This window comes from Berghia stephanieae, chromosome 4 (genome assembly GCF_034508935.2).
Source record: "Berghia stephanieae isolate SIO BIC M18660-M18661 chromosome 4, UCSD_Bste_1.3, whole genome shotgun sequence".
NCBI classification, from domain to species: Eukaryota; Metazoa; Mollusca; class Gastropoda; order Nudibranchia; family Aeolidiidae; genus Berghia; species Berghia stephanieae.
In genome coordinates, this window is record NC_088363.1 from 71672028 (window position 1) to 71692027 (window position 20000).

Genomic DNA, 20000 nt, shown 5'->3' on the forward strand with positions numbered 1-20000 from the left:
TAAATTGTTTATTTCGGTATCTAGTGGTTCGGGCCGGCCATCGTCCTATATATAGGGGTGTTGTGACTTTGTGGTGTCTGATAGACCGACTCTGTTGTGCGTTGAACCTTTTGAGTGTCTGGATCCCAGTTTTAACGTAAACAGTTGACACGCATTCGGCCATAAACAATCGAAGCACGTTTACCCTCTGATTTGAACACATTTAGGGCTTGTTTCAGTTGTTTTCTAATTTCTCTCGCACGGTTCGTAAAGTCCTCATTAATAAAACTGTTTGTTCCGAAGAGCTTATTTTTATTACATAACACATATTATCTGCATTTGTAATGAGAGAACATAACTATGATGGGTCGGGGTCTCTGTTATGCTGTTCCCTGCCCAGCCTGTGTGTCTTTCTATTTTGACATGCCTAATGATTGTCCAAAATCTCTTGTGATTTTTTTGTCCGACTGCTCCCGTGACTCTCCTTGAAGTACACCATAAAATATTAAATTTGATTATTTCGTCTACCTTGGGCTTCTATTTAATCGATGTCCTTTTCAATTCGTGAAATTTTCCTTTTCAGTTCTTTGTTCTCCTCTGTTAGCGCTTCATACTTTCCGAAAAATGTTCTTACAGTTTCTCTCAATTTTCTCAATCTTGTTATCAAGTGTGTCTAATCTAGATATTATAAGTTTCACCATAGACAAAATTTCAGTCGTGTTATCTTCATTTGAATTTGAGCTCACCGATTCATTGAGTTGAGAGCTAGATATGAGGTTTAGTAGAGTAACAGCCTGTCTTGTCTTCGTTTGTTTGGCGGAAATAACAGGCCCAGGGTTAGATTCAACCCCTGCCATGAGTAGCAAGAATGCTATTCCTGTTGCTTTTTATACTGTTGACCTTTTAGTGGTCGTTGATTTTTGTTCGTCGCCGCCACTGTAGTGAGTTCATATTTACACTGTGGCTAATAACAAACCCACCTTTTTCAGAAGTACGACAAGAACAACGAAACAATAGTAATCCAAGCAGTTGAAGTAATTTTAGATAACAATAGGAACAATAAGGATACTAGCACAATGCATAACATAACAATTCTAGTACTTGGTAAACATTACACAAACACGTCCGCCATGTTGGACGACATCATCGTAATTATTATTATTATTATTATTATTATTATTATTATTATTATTATTATTATTATTATTATTATTATATATATTATCATTATTATTATTATTATTATTATTATTATTATTATTATTATTATTATTATTATTATTATCATCATCATCATATTATAATCAATATTATTGTTATTATCATCATCATCATTATTGTATAATAATAATAATTATTATTATTATTAGGATTATTATTATTATTATTATTATTAGGATTATTATTATTATTAATTATTTTATATATTATTATTATATTATTATTATTATTATTATTATTATTATTATTATTATATATTATTATTATTATTATTATTATTATTATCATTATTATAATAATAATAATAATTATTATTATTATTATTATTATTATTATTATTATTATTATCATATTATTATTATTATATTATTATTATTATTATTATTATTATTATTATTATTATCATCATCATCATTAATTATTATTATTTTTATTTTTATTATTATCATCATCATCATCATCATCATCATCATCATCATCATCATCATAAGCACCGCTATTTATAGTATTATATCATTATCATTAAATATACATCTACTACTTATCCAAAATCATGGAGTATATCTAATAAATGCTTATACATGAACATTGTAAATCCTAATTGTTTTGTGCTCTTATGTCATTGCTTATGTTATATTCGTTTTATTCTTATAATAAACGTTCAGACATTATCGAAATAATATTCACTTTTTGAATTTCAATTGTCAATAGTAATCTCTGATTCAGTGAAAGGTTTAGAAAAACCGATCTGAATGGAAATGAAATGGCTGAGACCTTTGTTTGACAAATAGCTGCCATTGATTGATTCTTCTCCACAAAGTATTTTTTTAAAACTGTCTGGTCTGGTCTGGTCTGTCCTTATGTCAGGCATGGACTCAAGCATTGGCAGAAATGATAATAACAAATTAACAATAAAGAATAACTAGTGAAATAGAAAAGAAATATTCTGATTTGAAAACGTCTGAATTCACATTGTGCTATCAATCACCTAGCACTGATACAAACAATATTTATTTTAAACATCGATCTATTAAAATAATTGCCAACTTGTAAAAGTAGTCTCAAATCTAAAACTGCTTTGAAATTCTAGATTGGAAATAATATTTCGACGTTTCGGAGCTCATATTAGTTAGTCGGCCTAAATTCTAAAAAGTGTTTTCGGTCATTTTACGACAATCAAGGAATTCGCGTGTGCGTTGAAATAATTACCGTGCCGGTCGTTGTATATAATATGCTGCTTCTAAAAAAAAAAGTAGCAGATCACGACAAATGACATCAAAGAGAAGGTGAACTATGTGATATATCACTTATTGGGTTAAAAAAAACTAAAATGTTATTTCCGTGAGCACTACTAACTGCAGACAACTCTCTGTTCAATTTCTTTTAATGATCGTAGTCCATGACAGGGAAGTCGTCCAGGGGTGGGCGGAGAGATCACGATATCTCCTTGTCTTTCTCTTCTTCTCTGTTACGCCAACGCACCACGAAGTGGTACTGCTGAATACCGAAGTCTACAGAAATTCATTGGGAATTGAACCAGAGACTATGGAAGGTGGGCACTAGTAGGGAGTGAATCGGAGACTTTGGAAGGTGAGCACCAGTGTAGAGTGAACCAGAGACTAAGGGAGCAGGACACCAGTGGGATTAAACTGGAGACTATGGGAGGTGGGCACTAGTGCGGAGTGAACGCAGAACTGTGTGAGGTGGAAACCAGGGGGAAGGAACCAGAGAATATGGAAGCAGGGCACCAGTGAGGATTGAACTGGAGACTATAGGAAGTGGGTGCCAGTAGGGAGTGAACCCATAACTATGTGAGGTGGGCACCAGTGGGGGTTGAACCAGAGGCTACGAGAGGTAGGCACTATTGGAGAGTAAACTAGCGACTATGGGAGGTGGCACCAGTGGGGGATTGAACCAAATATTATGGGAGGTGGGCACCATTAGAGAGTGACCAGAGAATAAGGGAGATGGGCACCAGCGGGGATTGAACCAGGGATTATGAGAGGTGGGCACCAGTGGGGAATTAATTAGATAATATGGAGGTGGGCACCAGTGGGGAGTGAACCAGAGACTATGGAGATGGATACCACTGGGGACAGAACCCGGAAGAATGGGATGTGGACACAATTGGGAAGTAAACCGGGACAACGGGAGTTTATTATCGGTGGGGAATGAATCTAAACTATGGTAGGTTGACACAATTTGGGTATGAACACGGGAGTATGGGAGGTGGACACAATTTGGGAGTGAATCCGGGAGTATGTGAGGTAGATGCAATAGGGAGGTTCATTTCAGTGGCGAGTAAAGCAAGGGCCATTTGAGGGTGACACAATATGGGGTGGTGGGGGGGGGGGGGTAAACTCGGGACTATGGAAGTTGGATACCAATGGAGCGGGAACCTGAGGTTAAGGAAGAAGACGCCCAGTGGAGAGTGAACATGTAATTATCTGAGGTTGACAGCAGTGGAGAATGAACCCGGGACTATTGGAAGTGGATACCTGCAGGGAACAAACCCAGGACACTGAAATGTGAATACCATGAGTGGGTAATGAAGCTGGGGTTACCCAGTAATACCTCAGATGGACAAAAGTGGGAACTGAATCTGGGACTGTGGGAGGTGGAAACAAGTGGAGAGTAAACCTGGGATTAAAAAAATGGAAGACGAACTCCAGCGGGGAGCGAACCTGGGACTCAGAGATATAGATACAGGTGAATGTTGAGTGAATCTGGGGCTATCAGAGGTAAACATCAATGGGGAGTGTACCCTGTGTGAAGTGAACTCCAGTGGGGAGTGAACCCAAACAATGGGGATGGACACAATGGGATATGATCAAAGGAGGAGATACAAGTGGCGTGAGACTGTAAGATGGGGACACTACTAAGGAGTGAACCCAAGGCTCCACCCAGCAGAAAGTAACCCCAAATCTAAGTGGGGTGTAACAAGTGGCGATTGAACACAAAACTCGGGAAGGTGGATATTAGTAGGGAATAAACCTTCGACGTTGAGGAAGATGCATACCAGTGGGGAGCTACCCGAGACTCAGAGAAGTGGATACCAGTGGATAACGAGTTAATCCGGGGCTATGAGAGGTGGATGCCAGGGGGATTGAAACCGGTGCCGGGGGAGGTGGACAAAAGTGGGGAATAAACCTGGGACTTTTAGATAAGGACACTACTGGGGACTGAACCCAGGGATAATGGAGGAGACATCAAGTGGAGAGTGACCCGACTATCTCAAGACGACACCAGTGAGGAGTGAACCTCGAACAATATTTTGTAATATTGGCCATTCAACTTCCATAGTCCTGGGCTCGTTCCCCACTGGTGCCATCTCATGTAGTCTAGGAATTACATTTCACTGGTGTCCATATCTCATTTGTCCCGAGTTTATACTCCATAGATAGACATCCTTTATAGTCTCGGGTTAGCTCCCCACTAGTGTCCACCAATTAGTGGGTTTTCCGGTTTCCCTCCCCACTGGTGTCCACCTCTAACAGTTCTGAGTTCACTACCCACTCACTGGTGCCCACCTCCCAAAAGTCTCTGATTCGCTCCCCATTGGTGCCCACCTCCCAGAGTCTCTGGTTCACTCCCCAGATGGTGATGAAGATGATGATGATGATGATGATGATGATGATGATGATGATGATGATGATGATGATGATGATGATGATGATGATGATGATAGTAATTTTTATAATATTAATTATGAATATGATGAAGATAGCGTATATATTTGTTATCTAAATAGTGCGGGCAAGTCAATCTGTTTGTTCATATTATTTAACGCGTGTAGCCGGGTCTATCGGGGTTCTTTTGTTCATAATATTTAAAAAATCACCTCAATAAATGGGCCATGCCAGTCGCTTACTACTTACGTACTTCGTTTTATAAAATACATTTAATTTAAAAACCTCTAATCCTTTCTATAGTAGTTGTTGAATTCAATGCCAGAATAATATAGGAATGATGATATTTTCATCATTCCAAATGTCATCGTTTTTATAAAACACAATTGTTGCTGCTTGAAGCTAGAAGAAATATATAATAATAGTCAAACGGAATGAAAGCTTTCATTTAATTAACAAATACAGCTAATGTGGACGTTTCGGGTTTCCCCTTTGCTTAGCAAAACAGGTTGAAAGAAACACTTTGGGAATAGATTCCTTATATTTTAAAAAATACCCATTAAAATAATAGGTCAGTAATTTTCAGACTTGTTTTTATCATCTTTCTTTATAAATGGGAGTTACATTGGCTAATTTCCAGTCTTGTGAATGTTACCTTCTGACATATTTTTTACAGGGGATGGGCTATTTGTGTTGAGTTAAGGGGGAGGTGAATACAAGTGGGGGAAAACCTGGGACTGTGAGATATGGACGCTACTGGGGACTGAGCCCAATATAGAAGAAGACATTAAGTGGAGTTTGAACCCGAGACTATTTGGGGCGGAAACCAGTGAGTAGTGAACCTGGAACAATAGTCCTGGGCTCGTTCCCTACTGGTGCCAATCTCATTTAGTCACATAGTTCTGAGTTCACTCCCCATTGGTACTCACCTCGCATAGTTTCCAGTTCAATCCTCACTAGTATCCTGACCCCAGAGTATCTGGTTCACTCTCCAGATTTCAGTGGCTTTCGGTAGATTTCGTTGGATTTCGGTAACAAGCAGTACCCCCATCTAGCACTGTTTCATACAAATCATTATATCTAAAGCCATGGCCAAATCAGGAGAGCTCCCTGACAATGAACATAAGTATGATGTTCCTTTGGGCCGGCCTAAATCTCCTCTCTGAAGTGTTTATGATTTGTCATATTCTCTGTATAGTGGAGTCGGATGGTTCTTCTGTAACACTTATTACAATGTTCCAAGTGTTATGGCCTGGCACGTTTTGAGTTTAAGACTTACCATCGAAAAGGTGAACATGTTAAGGCCTCTGATAGGTACTGTTCCTATTCGAAACCTTTCCATTTTCTCGTTTACGTATTATTTTTACGATTAAAGGCCTTGGGCAGCCCCCACCACTCTCTACTGTTCCCGAATTTAAGATGTTTACCTGAACTTCAAATTCCGGACTGAATTCCCAAACGGCCAGTGAAAGGGAAATATTTCCACCCGTCATATCGGGAACATAATTAGGATTTTTAGACGGTCATGGCACAAAACAGTTTTGGCTTCGTTCAAGGACAGTTTCATCTAAGAATCACCAAGGACTTGAAAGTGTCTGTACCAATAATACCATCGACTCCATGAAATTGAATAAATTAAAAACATCAAAATACTTGTACATTAGATATTAAGATGATTACTCTTTTAATATTTCCGCAATACAAGCAAACATGAACTTAAGGACTTTGAACTATAAACCAGTAATATGTTTACTTCAACCATCGCCTCAAGTGTTTAAATTAATAGGTAGTAATACGGCTGCTACTTTCTATCATTCTCCAGCAGAAAACCAGATCATTCACCTGTTTCAGGTAATGATAATAATAACCAGTCATTCTACCTTCCTGTAATTCCACAAGACACCTGATAACTGGATTCCATCAAATCCATACGATCTCCGATCATTCTACTTCTATAACACTGCCTGACACTGGTAGTGAAATCGCTATTTCAGTTTTGGCTAGAAAACTTATGCTTCAAATATTAATCGAATATAATGGCCCTCGCTTTGTAAAAGAAAAACCCCTCAAACCTGTGACATCTTTCTTTTAAAATAAGATATGACAGATTTGAAAGTTTTTGATGATAAGAGGGTCATTTTAATCAATCAATATTCAAAGTAAAACGTTTGTGCCATATTTTTTAAAAAATATTTTGTCAGAGGGCGGTAGCACAGGTTCAGTTAGAATTCTTAGTAGTAAATAAAGAATGGAAAGTAAATATTATTGTTTTTATAAGAGACCTTTCCTATATACTTTGTCAACAATGATTTATTGACATTTTATAGGCTTTGTGGTCTGTGATGTTTTGTTTTCTTGCATGGCACGGTTTCTTATTTATCTGTAGGTCCCTGGGTCGTCGCACAGTTGAGTCCTTGGAGAAGCCTCTTTACTCACATTTTAATTTTTCTTGACTCACTCAGGTGTAAATTGAGTATCTAGCCCGTAAAATCCTTGTATTTGTTGAAAGAAATCCCCCGAATATATTTGTAAGAGCGCCTAAAGTACGCCATGTTTTGTCCTACATATTAAGTATCGCTATTGGAAAAAGACCCGTTCTTGATCGTGTTGAGCATATTTTGATGGATAGCAAATACTCTACATAAAATCTCTCGGTTTTAAAAAATACGATAAGACTCAACAATCAACTTTGGTTTGGAATCGATGTGACGAAAATCGTTATTTATTTATTTATTAAATATTCCCTCAGAGCAGTAAAGCCCATGAAGTCGGGGTTTGTCACATGTTCTTTAGCGATTAAAACGATTGCTTGTTATCCTTTGAATTGAACCAATAACCGCGAGAAGGGGAGGGGGAGGTCAGAAAAATTCTTGACCCCAACTCCTTGAGGCTAGTGCTTACTTAAACTTTGAGCTCTCGGAATACACAAGAACGCTGCTAATGTCCTTTTAGAACTTTTAGAACGGCATTATTAGATGCATCTTTTCGCCGTGAACAATAATAAACAGACATTTAAGTCAAAATATTCATTTCTGTAATAATATCGTGTTGGTGGTGGTGGTGGTGGTGATGATGATGATGATGATGATGATGATGATGATGATGATGATGATGATGATGATGATGATATTAATAAGAATTTTAAATAATAATAATAATGATAATAATAATAATAATAATAATAATAATAATAATAATAATAATAATAATAATAATAATAATAATAATAATAATAAATAATAATAATAATAATAATAATATAATAATTATAATAATAATAATAATATAATGATGACGATGATGTTGTTGTTGTTGATGATGATGATGATGATGATGATGATGATGATGATGATGATGATGATGATGATGATGATGATGATGATGATGATGATGATGATGATGATGATGAAAAACAACAACGACGGCATCACCCCTTTCCCCGCACCTCTCTTTCCACCTTAAACCATCTCTCGATTTCAATTCCGACCCCACCCCATCTCTTCTTAACCATTATCCTTACCCTCTACGTTAGCCTCCCCTCCCATATTCATACACTCCCCGTCCCTAACCAGCCTACTTTCCCAGCAGCCGTATATCCAAGAGGTGATACGAATAGACACACCACTAGACAATCGGAGTGAAAATTAGCCCACTTTTCCTTCAAACCAGGTAGCACCGATTTGACGTTACTGATACTATCTAGAAGGGTTTGATGGTGTCGATAATATTCTTATGCTAGTTTTTTCATCAAAATAACGGGTTTTTAACTAAATCGACTAAGTCATTTCCTTGACAACTGGAGTAAACATTGATTAGTGGTGCAATCTTGTTTAAGACTGTGTTTTCATAAACGCGAATTGTTTTCACGTTTTATTTATTTCAGTATTTCAGTTTTGAAAATAATGGACTAAATTATATAGTTATTCTACAACGGATACCATATAAAGGCACAAAGTAAGTAGAGATGAATAATGCAAGCATGTAAATTGTAAATAGTTTTTTTTTTCCCTTTTAAAAAAAATTGTTCCTGTGCTGTTTATCAAAATCCTCCAATTAGTCAACAATGCGTTGACAATAACTAAAACAACTTAAATTATATATATATATATATATATATATATATATATATATATATATATATATATATATTATGATAACTTAAAACACGAATCTTTGAAGGCTCTTGATATTTTTAATATATATTAATAAAAAGCAAGGAAGCTGCACGTATCCGAAGTGACAACAGTGGACCCAAAACGGAAACTAAACAGACTTGCGACTAAATCGAAGTCTCTCCATCAAATTTCCTCTCAATATGTCTTAATATTGGTAATATAGTGACATTGACGTAAAAAGGGAGCGGAATCAAATCAGAAATAAGTTAAATAAGTTATGTTATCACCTATTCATAATGCATAAAAACTTAAATCAGGTCACACAGATACAAAGAAGTCGGAGCAATTAATACTGTTATTTGGTCATGCTTTTTGTCAAACGCTTTAAGAATGGTTTACTGGAGTAAAGTAAATATCTGTATTGATTCTAGAGTAGTCCTCAAGGAAAGCTTTACACTTAGGTGTAAAATGAGTACCTGGCCGTTAAATAAAAGCGTTGCCTCTGTTGAAAAGAAAATTGGAATAAAGTCTAAACGGCGTTATGTCTCATCCTTGTTGTAAAGTGTTGCTCCAGGCTTGGGACATATGTTTAAGCATTTGGGCACAATACGCGGATATTGCTTTAAAGAATTAATAGGGTTTGATTTATTTATTTATGTATTTATTTTATTTTATTTTATTTTGTAATTATTTTTATTTTGCTTAAATATTGGTGGAGTTTAAAGTGGTAACACTCTTTCAGTGCTCCATAGCTCAATTGGTAGACCACAAGTCTAACGCACAAAGGACTTTGTTTGATCTTCATCAAGTCGAAATAATATTATCTTCTGTATTCTTGTCCACCCAACACTGATTAGATGGCTGTTATACTTGGGACAGTACTGGAACTTTACAATATGCAAGGTTTGCAATAAAATATATCATCAGAAATGCATTTTGAAATTATTTGACTTTTTAATAAATCCAAAATAAACGTAGACTTCTAATACAAATCCATCTTCTTAATAATTGAATTGCAAAAAAAGCAACAACAACAACAACAAAAAACATACGAGAAGATCGAGTTTTTGAACAACTCTATTTTTGAACAAACAATTCAATATGGTATTATGTCTTTGGTGAAACACATTAAAGAAGACAAATATTTTTTGTCAAAATAATCATTGCTATGAGTATAGACCAAAATATTTGGGATTACCGAAATTGAAGTTTGGAAGGCCTTAGACGTGATCTGATTCGGTTGTGTAAAATTGTTTATAAGTTAGATAATATTATATCCTCAAATATGTTTAGATATGAGATTGTGAAAAAAGGTCCTTTCTGTAAAATTTGACGAATAATTACATGAATATCTTGTTTTGAAAAGTTGGTGATACATTCATTTTTGTGTGGTTTCCCTTGCTTAAATAATGCAAAATAATTAAAAACTGGCTGAAAAAAAATCTTCTCTAATTTAAAGGGTTGAAAAACAAGTGGACAAAATTTATAATTTGTCGACACTTTTTAAAAATCTTCGAAAAGTTGTCTCGCTGTATTTTCTGTGGCAGATCCCCAGTTTTTGGATTATATTTATTAGTTTATAATTTGTGCCAGAAAAAAATCAAACTTATGAAAACTAGGTTTTTAAAACATTTTTCCAATACTGATGCCATTTTGTGTCAAATCTTACAAGCCATAGAGTAGTCTTCAACCCGTGTGTGGGAATAATTGATCTCAACATCAATTAAAGCTCATTCTTTTTTGTTTAGAACTGAAGATCTTTGTAATGGTCTGCCGACAAAGTAAGAACTGTATATTCTACCAACTGCAATCAAAAAGAAATTTAGAGCATTGTTCTAGACAATTTAACAAATTGTTTCTTACAAAATTTTGGATATAAAGGTTTTAAAATGATTCAGTTTGGGTCACCTGATCTATTTTTATCATCAAATATTATATTATAATGGCAATATTTTATGTTGAGTCGGGCTTAAGTAGATATTATTTATAATCAAATCAGTAGCGCATATCTGAGTTTTGAATTTTCATTACAAACTATTTTCTATTTATAATTTGTTAAGCCATCTGAGCATTAACGTGTTAAATATAAACAAGGATAATTCTTTTATGACTACAAATTATGTACCCACACATGTTTTTAACTCAAACCATTCTTCATGAAAGATACCTAAAAAAACAACGAAAAAAGGGTACACTACGAATATGACGTTTAGAAAGTATATTTAGCCTCACGCACATTAGATCACATTGGAAAATGCATCTCAAAACATATAGTGTTATGTGATTTAATCTGTTTTTAAACTGTTATTTTCGTTTTTGCCCAATGCCTTGTTTGATAATTGTAGAGCCCGATTTTTTTCTCGGTTATTGTAGCATTAACCGGTTTAGTTGCAATTGCTTGCTACATTACCAATAGCTCTAATAGACCCAGCTACCGAATTACTGCTGGGTAGTCAGAGGGGGGAGGGGGGGGGAGAAAAATGTAGATACTGGTCCATTTACTTGTCCATTTACTTGTGAGACAATGCTGAACTATTGCGACCCCATACTGTTATAACATTAAAATATGAGAGATACCATTCAAAATTTGTCGAAATATTTATTTTTCATCTTGTACTTTTCCTCCGTGAGCTATGACTTACTTTTAAACCGAAACGACTTTTTCAGTTTTCCCACTGGTCCTATCAGAACATAAAAATCAAACATTGTTTTTATAAATCCTGAAGGCAATTCCCGCGTGCCTTATCATTGCATCATAAAAGTCACAAACCGATTACATGGTCTATAGTACAACAGACCCATGACGCCGATTCAGGCTGCAGCAAATTAAATTCTATGGGAAGATTATTCTTATGTACACTGACAAAACTCCTTTTTAAATGTTGGCCACAAAATGTTTACTCCTTTTATCGATTGATAAAAATTATGACCTCCAACTTGCAAAATAATCTTAAACTTCATACTTCAAAGGAAGTCAAGAGTTTTACCAGCCAACTGCCGTATTCTGGAAAAAACTCGTATTTAATAATTTGGCATTCAAATATCGAACGGTATTTAAATCAATCGATATTTGAAGGAGGAGTTTTCTGGCCAAATCTTTAAATACGACTTGTTTCCAGAGTATGGCAGTTAACTGGTTAAGAATTTCTGACCAGTTAGGAAATGGGATATAATATGATGTAAAAGTTTTCTGGCCAAAACTTAAAAACGGCATTTTGCTAACTTTTTTACTCAGTGTGCAGCCGGTTAAATAAATATCCGTTTGGTGGTGAACTGAAACATTTTGTTTTATTGTGATAAGGCAGATTGCTGGGGAATTTCTTTTGAATTGTAACACGTGAAATAAATAAATCATGACTGATTTTTTTTTCTAGTCTGAAAGGGGGAGTCACATTATAATACGATGGTTTGAGTTCGGTTAATTCTGTCAGTGATTGTGTGAGAGCCAAAGGCGCTGGCCTGTAAACTCATAGCCTGATACTAGCCAAAAAAAAAACAAAAAAAAAACAAAAAAAATACGGCATAAAACATGGCTATGATCTCCATAAAAAAGTGGACAGTGAATTGTTGAACCAATGGAATCATATGTATCCTTGAGCACTGCTAACGACAGCTCACTTTTAACTTTTGTTAAAGAACCAGGCTATAATTTAACGACGTCTACGTCATGCCACGCGTTAAGGTCATATTATATATGGAACGAAATAGACGCCACTCAGCTCTTTGTTATTGTTTTTAGGTAGTCGTTTTTATGATAAGTTCTCACTAAATTCGATCAATCAAATTATAAACGTTTACGGTTACACACAGTTTTTGTGTCTGTGTTAATACGTTATATCCGGCTGACGGATGGTGTGAGTATTTCACCAAAACCTTCTTAAATGATTAATTGATAACCACGATTATTTATATTGCGCATTCCCACGGAATCACCATACTCGGTGCGCTTCATTTGCTACCTTAAGCACTTGACTGTCGTTAAATTCGCGTCTGACAGGATGGAGTATGGCAGTTGACTGATTAACAGATATAACGAACCCAATTATTATTTCACTTAGTACATGTCATCGTCATTTTGTACAAGTTCTTTTACAATATTATATTCCATTGCCTATGGCATTCATTCCTCAATTTTGTGGTTTCTGTCGGTGCAATTTTATTTTGTTTTCAAAAATATTGTGTAACCATAGGCTTTATAACCCAATTGCCTGAGATAGCCTAAGAATTATGTCACTAAAATCTAAGGCGGCCGAAAGTTTATAACACGTTGTGTTCAATATCATTACAATCTATTGTTATTGACAATTCATTTTCACTTTCTTTTAGTCATCATTAACTTGTATTTTGACGGAATTTACAGCAATGGTAGGCTGTTAGTCTTAAAACGGGTAAGCAGCTAGCTCATATTTCGGGTCCCAACTATCTTAGTTCAGCGGTACTCCGACAAACCACTACTTTCAGTTAAGCCAGAAAACTTTACCCTCAAAATAACGATAGATTAAGATAACCTGGCACTTGTCAAAATTGTCAAAAAGTCTCGAACCCGGGACTCCTTTAAGAAGTCTTATGTTTCAAACGTTTTGACAATCTTTTTTCAAGTATTGTATCTTTTTAATCAATCGATATTTGAAGTGAAGGTTTTCTGGCCAATTTTTTTTGTAAGAGCACTTGCTACACAGCTGAGCAGATGAGCAGTTATGTACACAAATGATCATTGAAAAATCAGGGGTGGATCATGGCAAAAATAAATCAGATTATGGTGGGCTGTTGTTATAAGTATTATGTTTGCATGAATATTCGTGACCAGTGATCTCTAAATGGGTTTTAACTTTCTCTGATAAAATTATAGCGAAAATATATGTATACTCATTGATGAGAGTGAGGGGTCAGAAAAAAAGATCGACTGCACCTGGGATCGATCTCGGTCCCTTTGCTTGTGAAGTAAGTGCTCCACCAAATGATCTATCAAAACCTCCAATGTGCATTTAAAATCAATTACATTTCAAGTAGATAATAATATGGATTCATTTACCTTTAATTTGCTCACCTGATGTCAGCACAGCCTCATGTTCTATTGTTTATTACTTATCTATTGCTATGAGAATATCATAGACACGGGGATTTGTGCGTTAGTATCATATCACTGTAGTAACCTGTAGATCCCAGGCTTGAGTCTCTCAGTGGAAATGCAAAGTTGAGTACATAGCAAATGCTTTTTATTTCTCACCATACTCAAGTGTAGAACGAGCACCTGCCGCTAAAGCGATGTTTGTGTCAAATAAAATTGTATAAGATGGATTGTTGCGTCATACATGATGCATGTTGTTATTAGTCTTGGGCCCCTTGTAAAGTGCTTTGAGCTCATTAAGTAGATATTGCGCTACATAAAGATTACTGATTTACATCTTGTCAAAAGAGCTTCATGACGGAAGAAAGCATCAACCCTGACTATGCAACGGTCTACAGGTTTGTCACATGGAGGGAGTGGGCAAATGAAGCCGTTAAAGATCCAAGAGAAGAACTGCACTACGGAACTGAGTTACCCTGTAATGAATGGGTAACACTCAACAGAGCACGGGCAGAACTCGGGAGAACCGCTTGAAGCAGGAAAAAGTGGGGGGCTGGCCGAGACCAACTTGTGTACATGCCCAGAGTTGATGATGGAGCGCATCCTTAAAGAATGCCAGGACGGACGTAGCTTGACTGATCATGACCTAAGAGTCTGCTCCCCAGATGCTGTGGAGTGGGTTGGAGCGACAAGCTATGATAATGATCTTGTCAAAATGGGTTTCATAGTGAAGTGACATATATCGCACAGTATGTACTTCAGAATCCACTCAATTCTCGACCCATCTGTAAAATGCTAGACCTATTATTTCGAAATTTAAGCGAAGGGCTCATTATGAATCCTTGATAAGCTTTGTAAAAATAAAGCATAGAGATTTTTTTTTATTTTAATTTTTTTTTTTGCGGGTTGTGTGTGTGTGGGGGGGGGGGGGGGGGTTCAGAAATGACTCCGCGATCTCAAGAAGCATAAGTGATGGGAGAGATAACGGGGGAAATCAATTGTTCTCATAAATTAATAGTTATTATCAACTACAATTCACAACTCCTTTTGGTCTAATTAATAGCGTGTTGGATGGTGTTGAGTATTTCGGATAGATGGAATGAAACTGAGGTCATTCAGTATTTGTTATTATAATTAGACAGCCTGTCAGTTATTAGTTGCCACTAAATTATATGAATCAAACAATAAACGTAAAAGGTTACACAGAGTTTTGTGTGTTGGTGTGTTTAACTGGCTGGTAGATTTTATTAATATTTTACCTAAAAACGCATAGCATCAATTGTTCTAGATGATTCAAGACATTAATGTATATAATGTTCTGAGAGTTTGTAAGCTTTGATGTTAAAGGAACAGGTCTCTAGTTTTCATGGTATTATTTTGGATATTTTCTGTTCAGTATATGAGTAAGTATCATGACAAAAACAATTTCTCGAATATGTTGTTTGGATTTCATTTGATTGATGGCATCAATATGGAAAAAATACTTCGTTGCAGTCTCGGTTTTAAAAAGTTTGAAAATGTAGCAGTGATCTTAATCTATCGGTATGGAAGATATCTGTCGGAGTAATGATTTAGTCATAAAAATGTGTCAGGTTCTATAATTATTACGATTAGATACGTAAAACCCTGGTTTGCTTTAGCTTAACTATAGGCAGCAATGTCTTGTATGTTGCCATGTAAAACAAAAAGAAAGTATCATTATGCTTTCTTTCCGACATGGATCTCACCAACCATAATGGTAGATGTTGATGTTATGTAACCCAAAACACAATGGCATAAATAAATCATTCTGACAACGCAAATCAAGACAAATATTATTACACCAAGTGATTGTATCTTCCACGTGGAGTGCAACTTGCCTGGCAAATGGAATAACGTAGGTTTTCATTGCTGGCTATAACTCCAATCCCAGATCAACAAGCTTATCCGCTTTATAGATAGATGGGAATCATGATAAAATCGACAAATAGATATCACTCAAGTCAAAACCCACACACGTGCGAACATACATACACTAACGCATTCACTCACACATATACAGTCACACATCAAATGACATCTATCATCTAATCCGAAGCGCATTGATTTGATTACTTGAAAATCTGTTACAGTTATTAATTAGAATTATGAAAGCGTACTTAATATATCTGTATATTATTATGATCTGAACATTGTCTGATCAAATTATGGAAGAGTGATTTGCGTCTGGATAGCTCCAACTTTCTAAACGGGAATTATAATAAAATTAACTGAATAACACTCAAGCCGCACACTCAAAAACAAGGACATGCAATAAAACTACTTACGCACTAAACTCACATACTCATTAATATAATCACTTGCACATTTGTTACAGTATGATATTAATTGAAATCATAGGTAAATACATACATTAGATTCAAATGCAATTGAAATCTCTGTATATTATAATAATCTGAACATTGTCTGATCAAAGTATGGAAGAGTGATTTGCGTCTGGATAGCTCCAACTTTCTAAACGGGAATTATAATAAAATTAACTGAATAACACTCAAGCCGCACACTCAAAAACAAGGACATGCAATCAAACTACTTACGCACTAAACTCACATACTCATTAATATAATCACTTGCACATCTGTTACAGTATGATATTAATTGAAATCATAGGTAAATACATAGATACATTCGATTCAAATGCAATTGAAATTGTCATGGTCATAAATATAATTGGTACCGGAGTTCAAACTAGGAAGGAGAGGGTGCAAAAGTAGAGTATCTTTCTCCAATCTTTTTAAAAATTATTATTTTACTCCGTGATAAAATTCTGCTTTACTCATTAGATGAAGGGGGGAGAGAAAGAAGAAGAAGAAGAAGAACAAGAAGAAGAAGAAGAAGAAGAGGAGGAGGAGGAGGATGTAGGAGGAGGAGGAGGAAGATGAGGAGGAGGAGGAAGAGAAGAAGAAGAAGAAGAAGAAGAAGAAGAAGAAGAAAGAAGAAGAGAAGAAGAAGAAAGGAAGAGGAGGAGGAGGAGGAGGAGGAGGAGGAGAAGTAGGAGGAAGAGGAGGATGAGGAGAAGGAGGAGGAGAACGAGAAGAAGAAGAAGAAGAAGAAGAAGAAGAAGAAGAAGAAGAAGAAGAAGAAGAAGAAGAAGGAGAAGATATGATAATTTGCGTTGGGATGCACCTTAATAAATAAACTCAACAAGAAGAAAGTATACCATGCTAAAAGACAACCTCAAAATTGTTGGTGAACAAGCGGGAATAAAGATGTTAAAGTTGTTTATTACTTGTTCGTTGTAGAAATCCCGATTTCGTTATTGCATTTAAAAGAGATAAAAACCTAAACAACGCGTTTCAGAAATGATAGTTGTGATTAATATTCAACGGCTCTATGTGTCACATGACATACATTTAAAAAACATTTCCAAACAAATACACAATCACACATACACCCATATACATTATATATATATATATATATATATATATATATATATATATATATATATATATATATATATTACTTAATTACTTACTTACTCAGGCCGCCCTTTGGGGCTTCCAACATGAGCCACAAGTCTTCGCCATTCTGTCCTGTCTTCCATAAGTGTACGCAACTCCCGGGTGTTGTCCATTCCTGGGTCATCTAGCAGACAGTCAAGGTATGTTTTATTCTGCCTGCCTCTGCTTCTGGTTCTCTCAGGTGGTCCCCACAGCACAAGACTGCTTGCAATCTACTCCTTGTGTCTCCAGCAGTTCCCAGCCAGTCTCAGTCTTCTCTTTTGTAACTTCGAAGTCACTGGGGGGAGGTCACTGTAGAGCTCTTCATTTGATATGTGCTCTCTTTCCAGCTTACGTTGAAGACCATCCGCAGCACACGAGTGTAGCAACCGTCCAGTTGCTTCTCAAGGGCTTTTGTTAGAGTCCATGACGCTGCTCCATATAGTAGCACTGACTCTACCGTTGCCAGGAACAGTCTCTTCTTTATTTCCCTCTGTAGGTTTGAACTCCAGATTTTCCTGAGTTTGTGACAGGCACTCCAAGCCAATGCTTACTTGACAGAGATATCAGAGGAACTGCTTATATATATATATATATATATATATATATATATATATATATATATATATATATATATATATATATTATATATAGTGGGGGAAGGGTGGATGGGTGGATGGGTGCCTTCATTCTGTTAACAGTTCCAAAACACACACAAACACACGCACTCACACACGATATATATATATATGTATATATATATATATGTGTGTGTGTATTATATAATTCTCTCTCTCTCTCTCTCTCTCTCTCTCGTTCTCTCTGTGCGTCTCTCTCTCTCTCTCTCTTTGTGTTTCTCTATTTCTGCCTCTCTCTCCCTTCCTCTTTCTCTCTCCATCTCTCTCTCTCTCTCTCTCTCTCTAACTTTCTCTATCTCTCTAACTCTCTCTCTCTCTCTATTTATCTATCTACCTATCTCTCCTCCCCCCCCCCCCCCGTCCGCTCTTTCATAATATTTAAACTCATTTATCTCTCACCTGCTGATGTTATTATGCAAACATGCCGAACACGGATTTTCAATCCTATAATAATAATCTAATCGCGGGATTTGTGACAATCCCCTAAGACAGACAGAGCTGGTTGTTTACATACAATACAATGAGAAAAAAAAATAATGATACGTATTGAATTGTAAGCTTCAATTTATTAGTCGGACGTATCGAGTTTCCCCTTTATCAACAAAACTCGACTAAGGACGAATGAGATATGTGTGAATTGCGTAGTAGTAGTAGTAAGCTTTGCAGTCCGAATGACGCTTGTTGAGAATTGTGTGTTTCAGTCATAGTTGATGAGTATACCTGCTCTCTTCATCCAGGTTGTTAATTGTTTCCATTGGTTACAGTCCTGGACCAGAGTTTTGAGGCTGTCAAGATCTTGTTGTGACTTTAGTACGGAGGGCACTGCACTATTTCTTAGTTCTTAGAATGGCGCAGTTAAAGTGAATATTCATAAAAAGATAATAGCAAGTATTTGTTGCCCTCTGGCTAGTCAATTGCAAAGTACGAGGCTGAGTCACAAAGTAATGAGACAAATCTTTTACTGAGCTCTTTTCTTTTTAATGTAACGTCATTTTAGCAGAATTGAGTTTTCACATGTACACTTGAAACCAAAAGGGGAAAATTATGATTTCGTCAAAATTTTGAAAAAGTTATGACAGGGCAAATGGCTGCCCACATAAATGTCCGTCAGCGACAGAGAGCTGTAATATAATCTCTTGTTTTCGAAGAAGACACTTTGAAAAATATGTTCAAACTCCTTAGGAAATGTTATAATACTCAGGCATTAGGTAGAGGCAGATTTAGGTGGGTATCTCATCATTTAGAAGAACATGAGATGCAATCCAAAAATAAATCTGACACTCCCTAAACCTTTATCTGACAAACCTCGTGATGGTTGCCGTCCAAGCAGTGTCAACTCAGTGAATCAAATAAAAACAGAAGCATTGATCAGATCTGACAGAAGAACATATCTTGATGAGAAAGCAGGAGACCTTAAAATCAGTCCATCAAGTCGTGAAATCCTTGGGATTCAATGTCCTCAAAGATCTCCGCTCGTTAGGTACCGAGGCAGTTAATCAAGAGCTGGAAAGGGTGAATTGCGGTTCCGTGCTACTCCGCTAAATTGGAGAGATTACAGCATTCTCGGTAGAATAATTACTGGATATAAAACCTGAGTTCGAAGAGACAAGCAATAAAATGGCGACACCCCTCTTTCCCAAAACCCAAAAACTTCAAAAATGATAAATCGGCTGAGAAACTTATGTCAGCAGTGTTTTTGGGACATTAGAGGTGAAATCCTTTTTGATTTTCTACCACAAGTAGCCAATGTCAACTCTGGCCGGTACATATTATAGAGTCTGAAGCAACTAAATTGCGTTGTGTCTCGTTCTTTATGTCACGTTCTGCTGCTGACCCTTTGTAAAGGGTTTCGAGCACGTTTAGTGGAT

General features: G+C 36.1%; 1 protein-coding gene across 2 annotated transcripts in view; it reads left to right on the top strand.

Moving 5' to 3' along the window:
* Positions 1-8409: 8409 nt before the first annotated feature.
* Positions 8410-20000, top strand: part of LOC144971156 (uncharacterized) — an 85198-nt gene continuing 73607 nt past the window's right edge. The window contains exons 1-2 of one of the 2 annotated variants that reach the window (XM_078911633.1): positions 8410-8783; positions 17538-17655. The gene's annotated coding sequence lies outside the window, so the exon portion shown is untranslated. The remainder of the gene's footprint in view (positions 8784-17537; positions 17656-20000) is intronic. The other variant, XM_078911632.1, reaches the window with a different exon arrangement.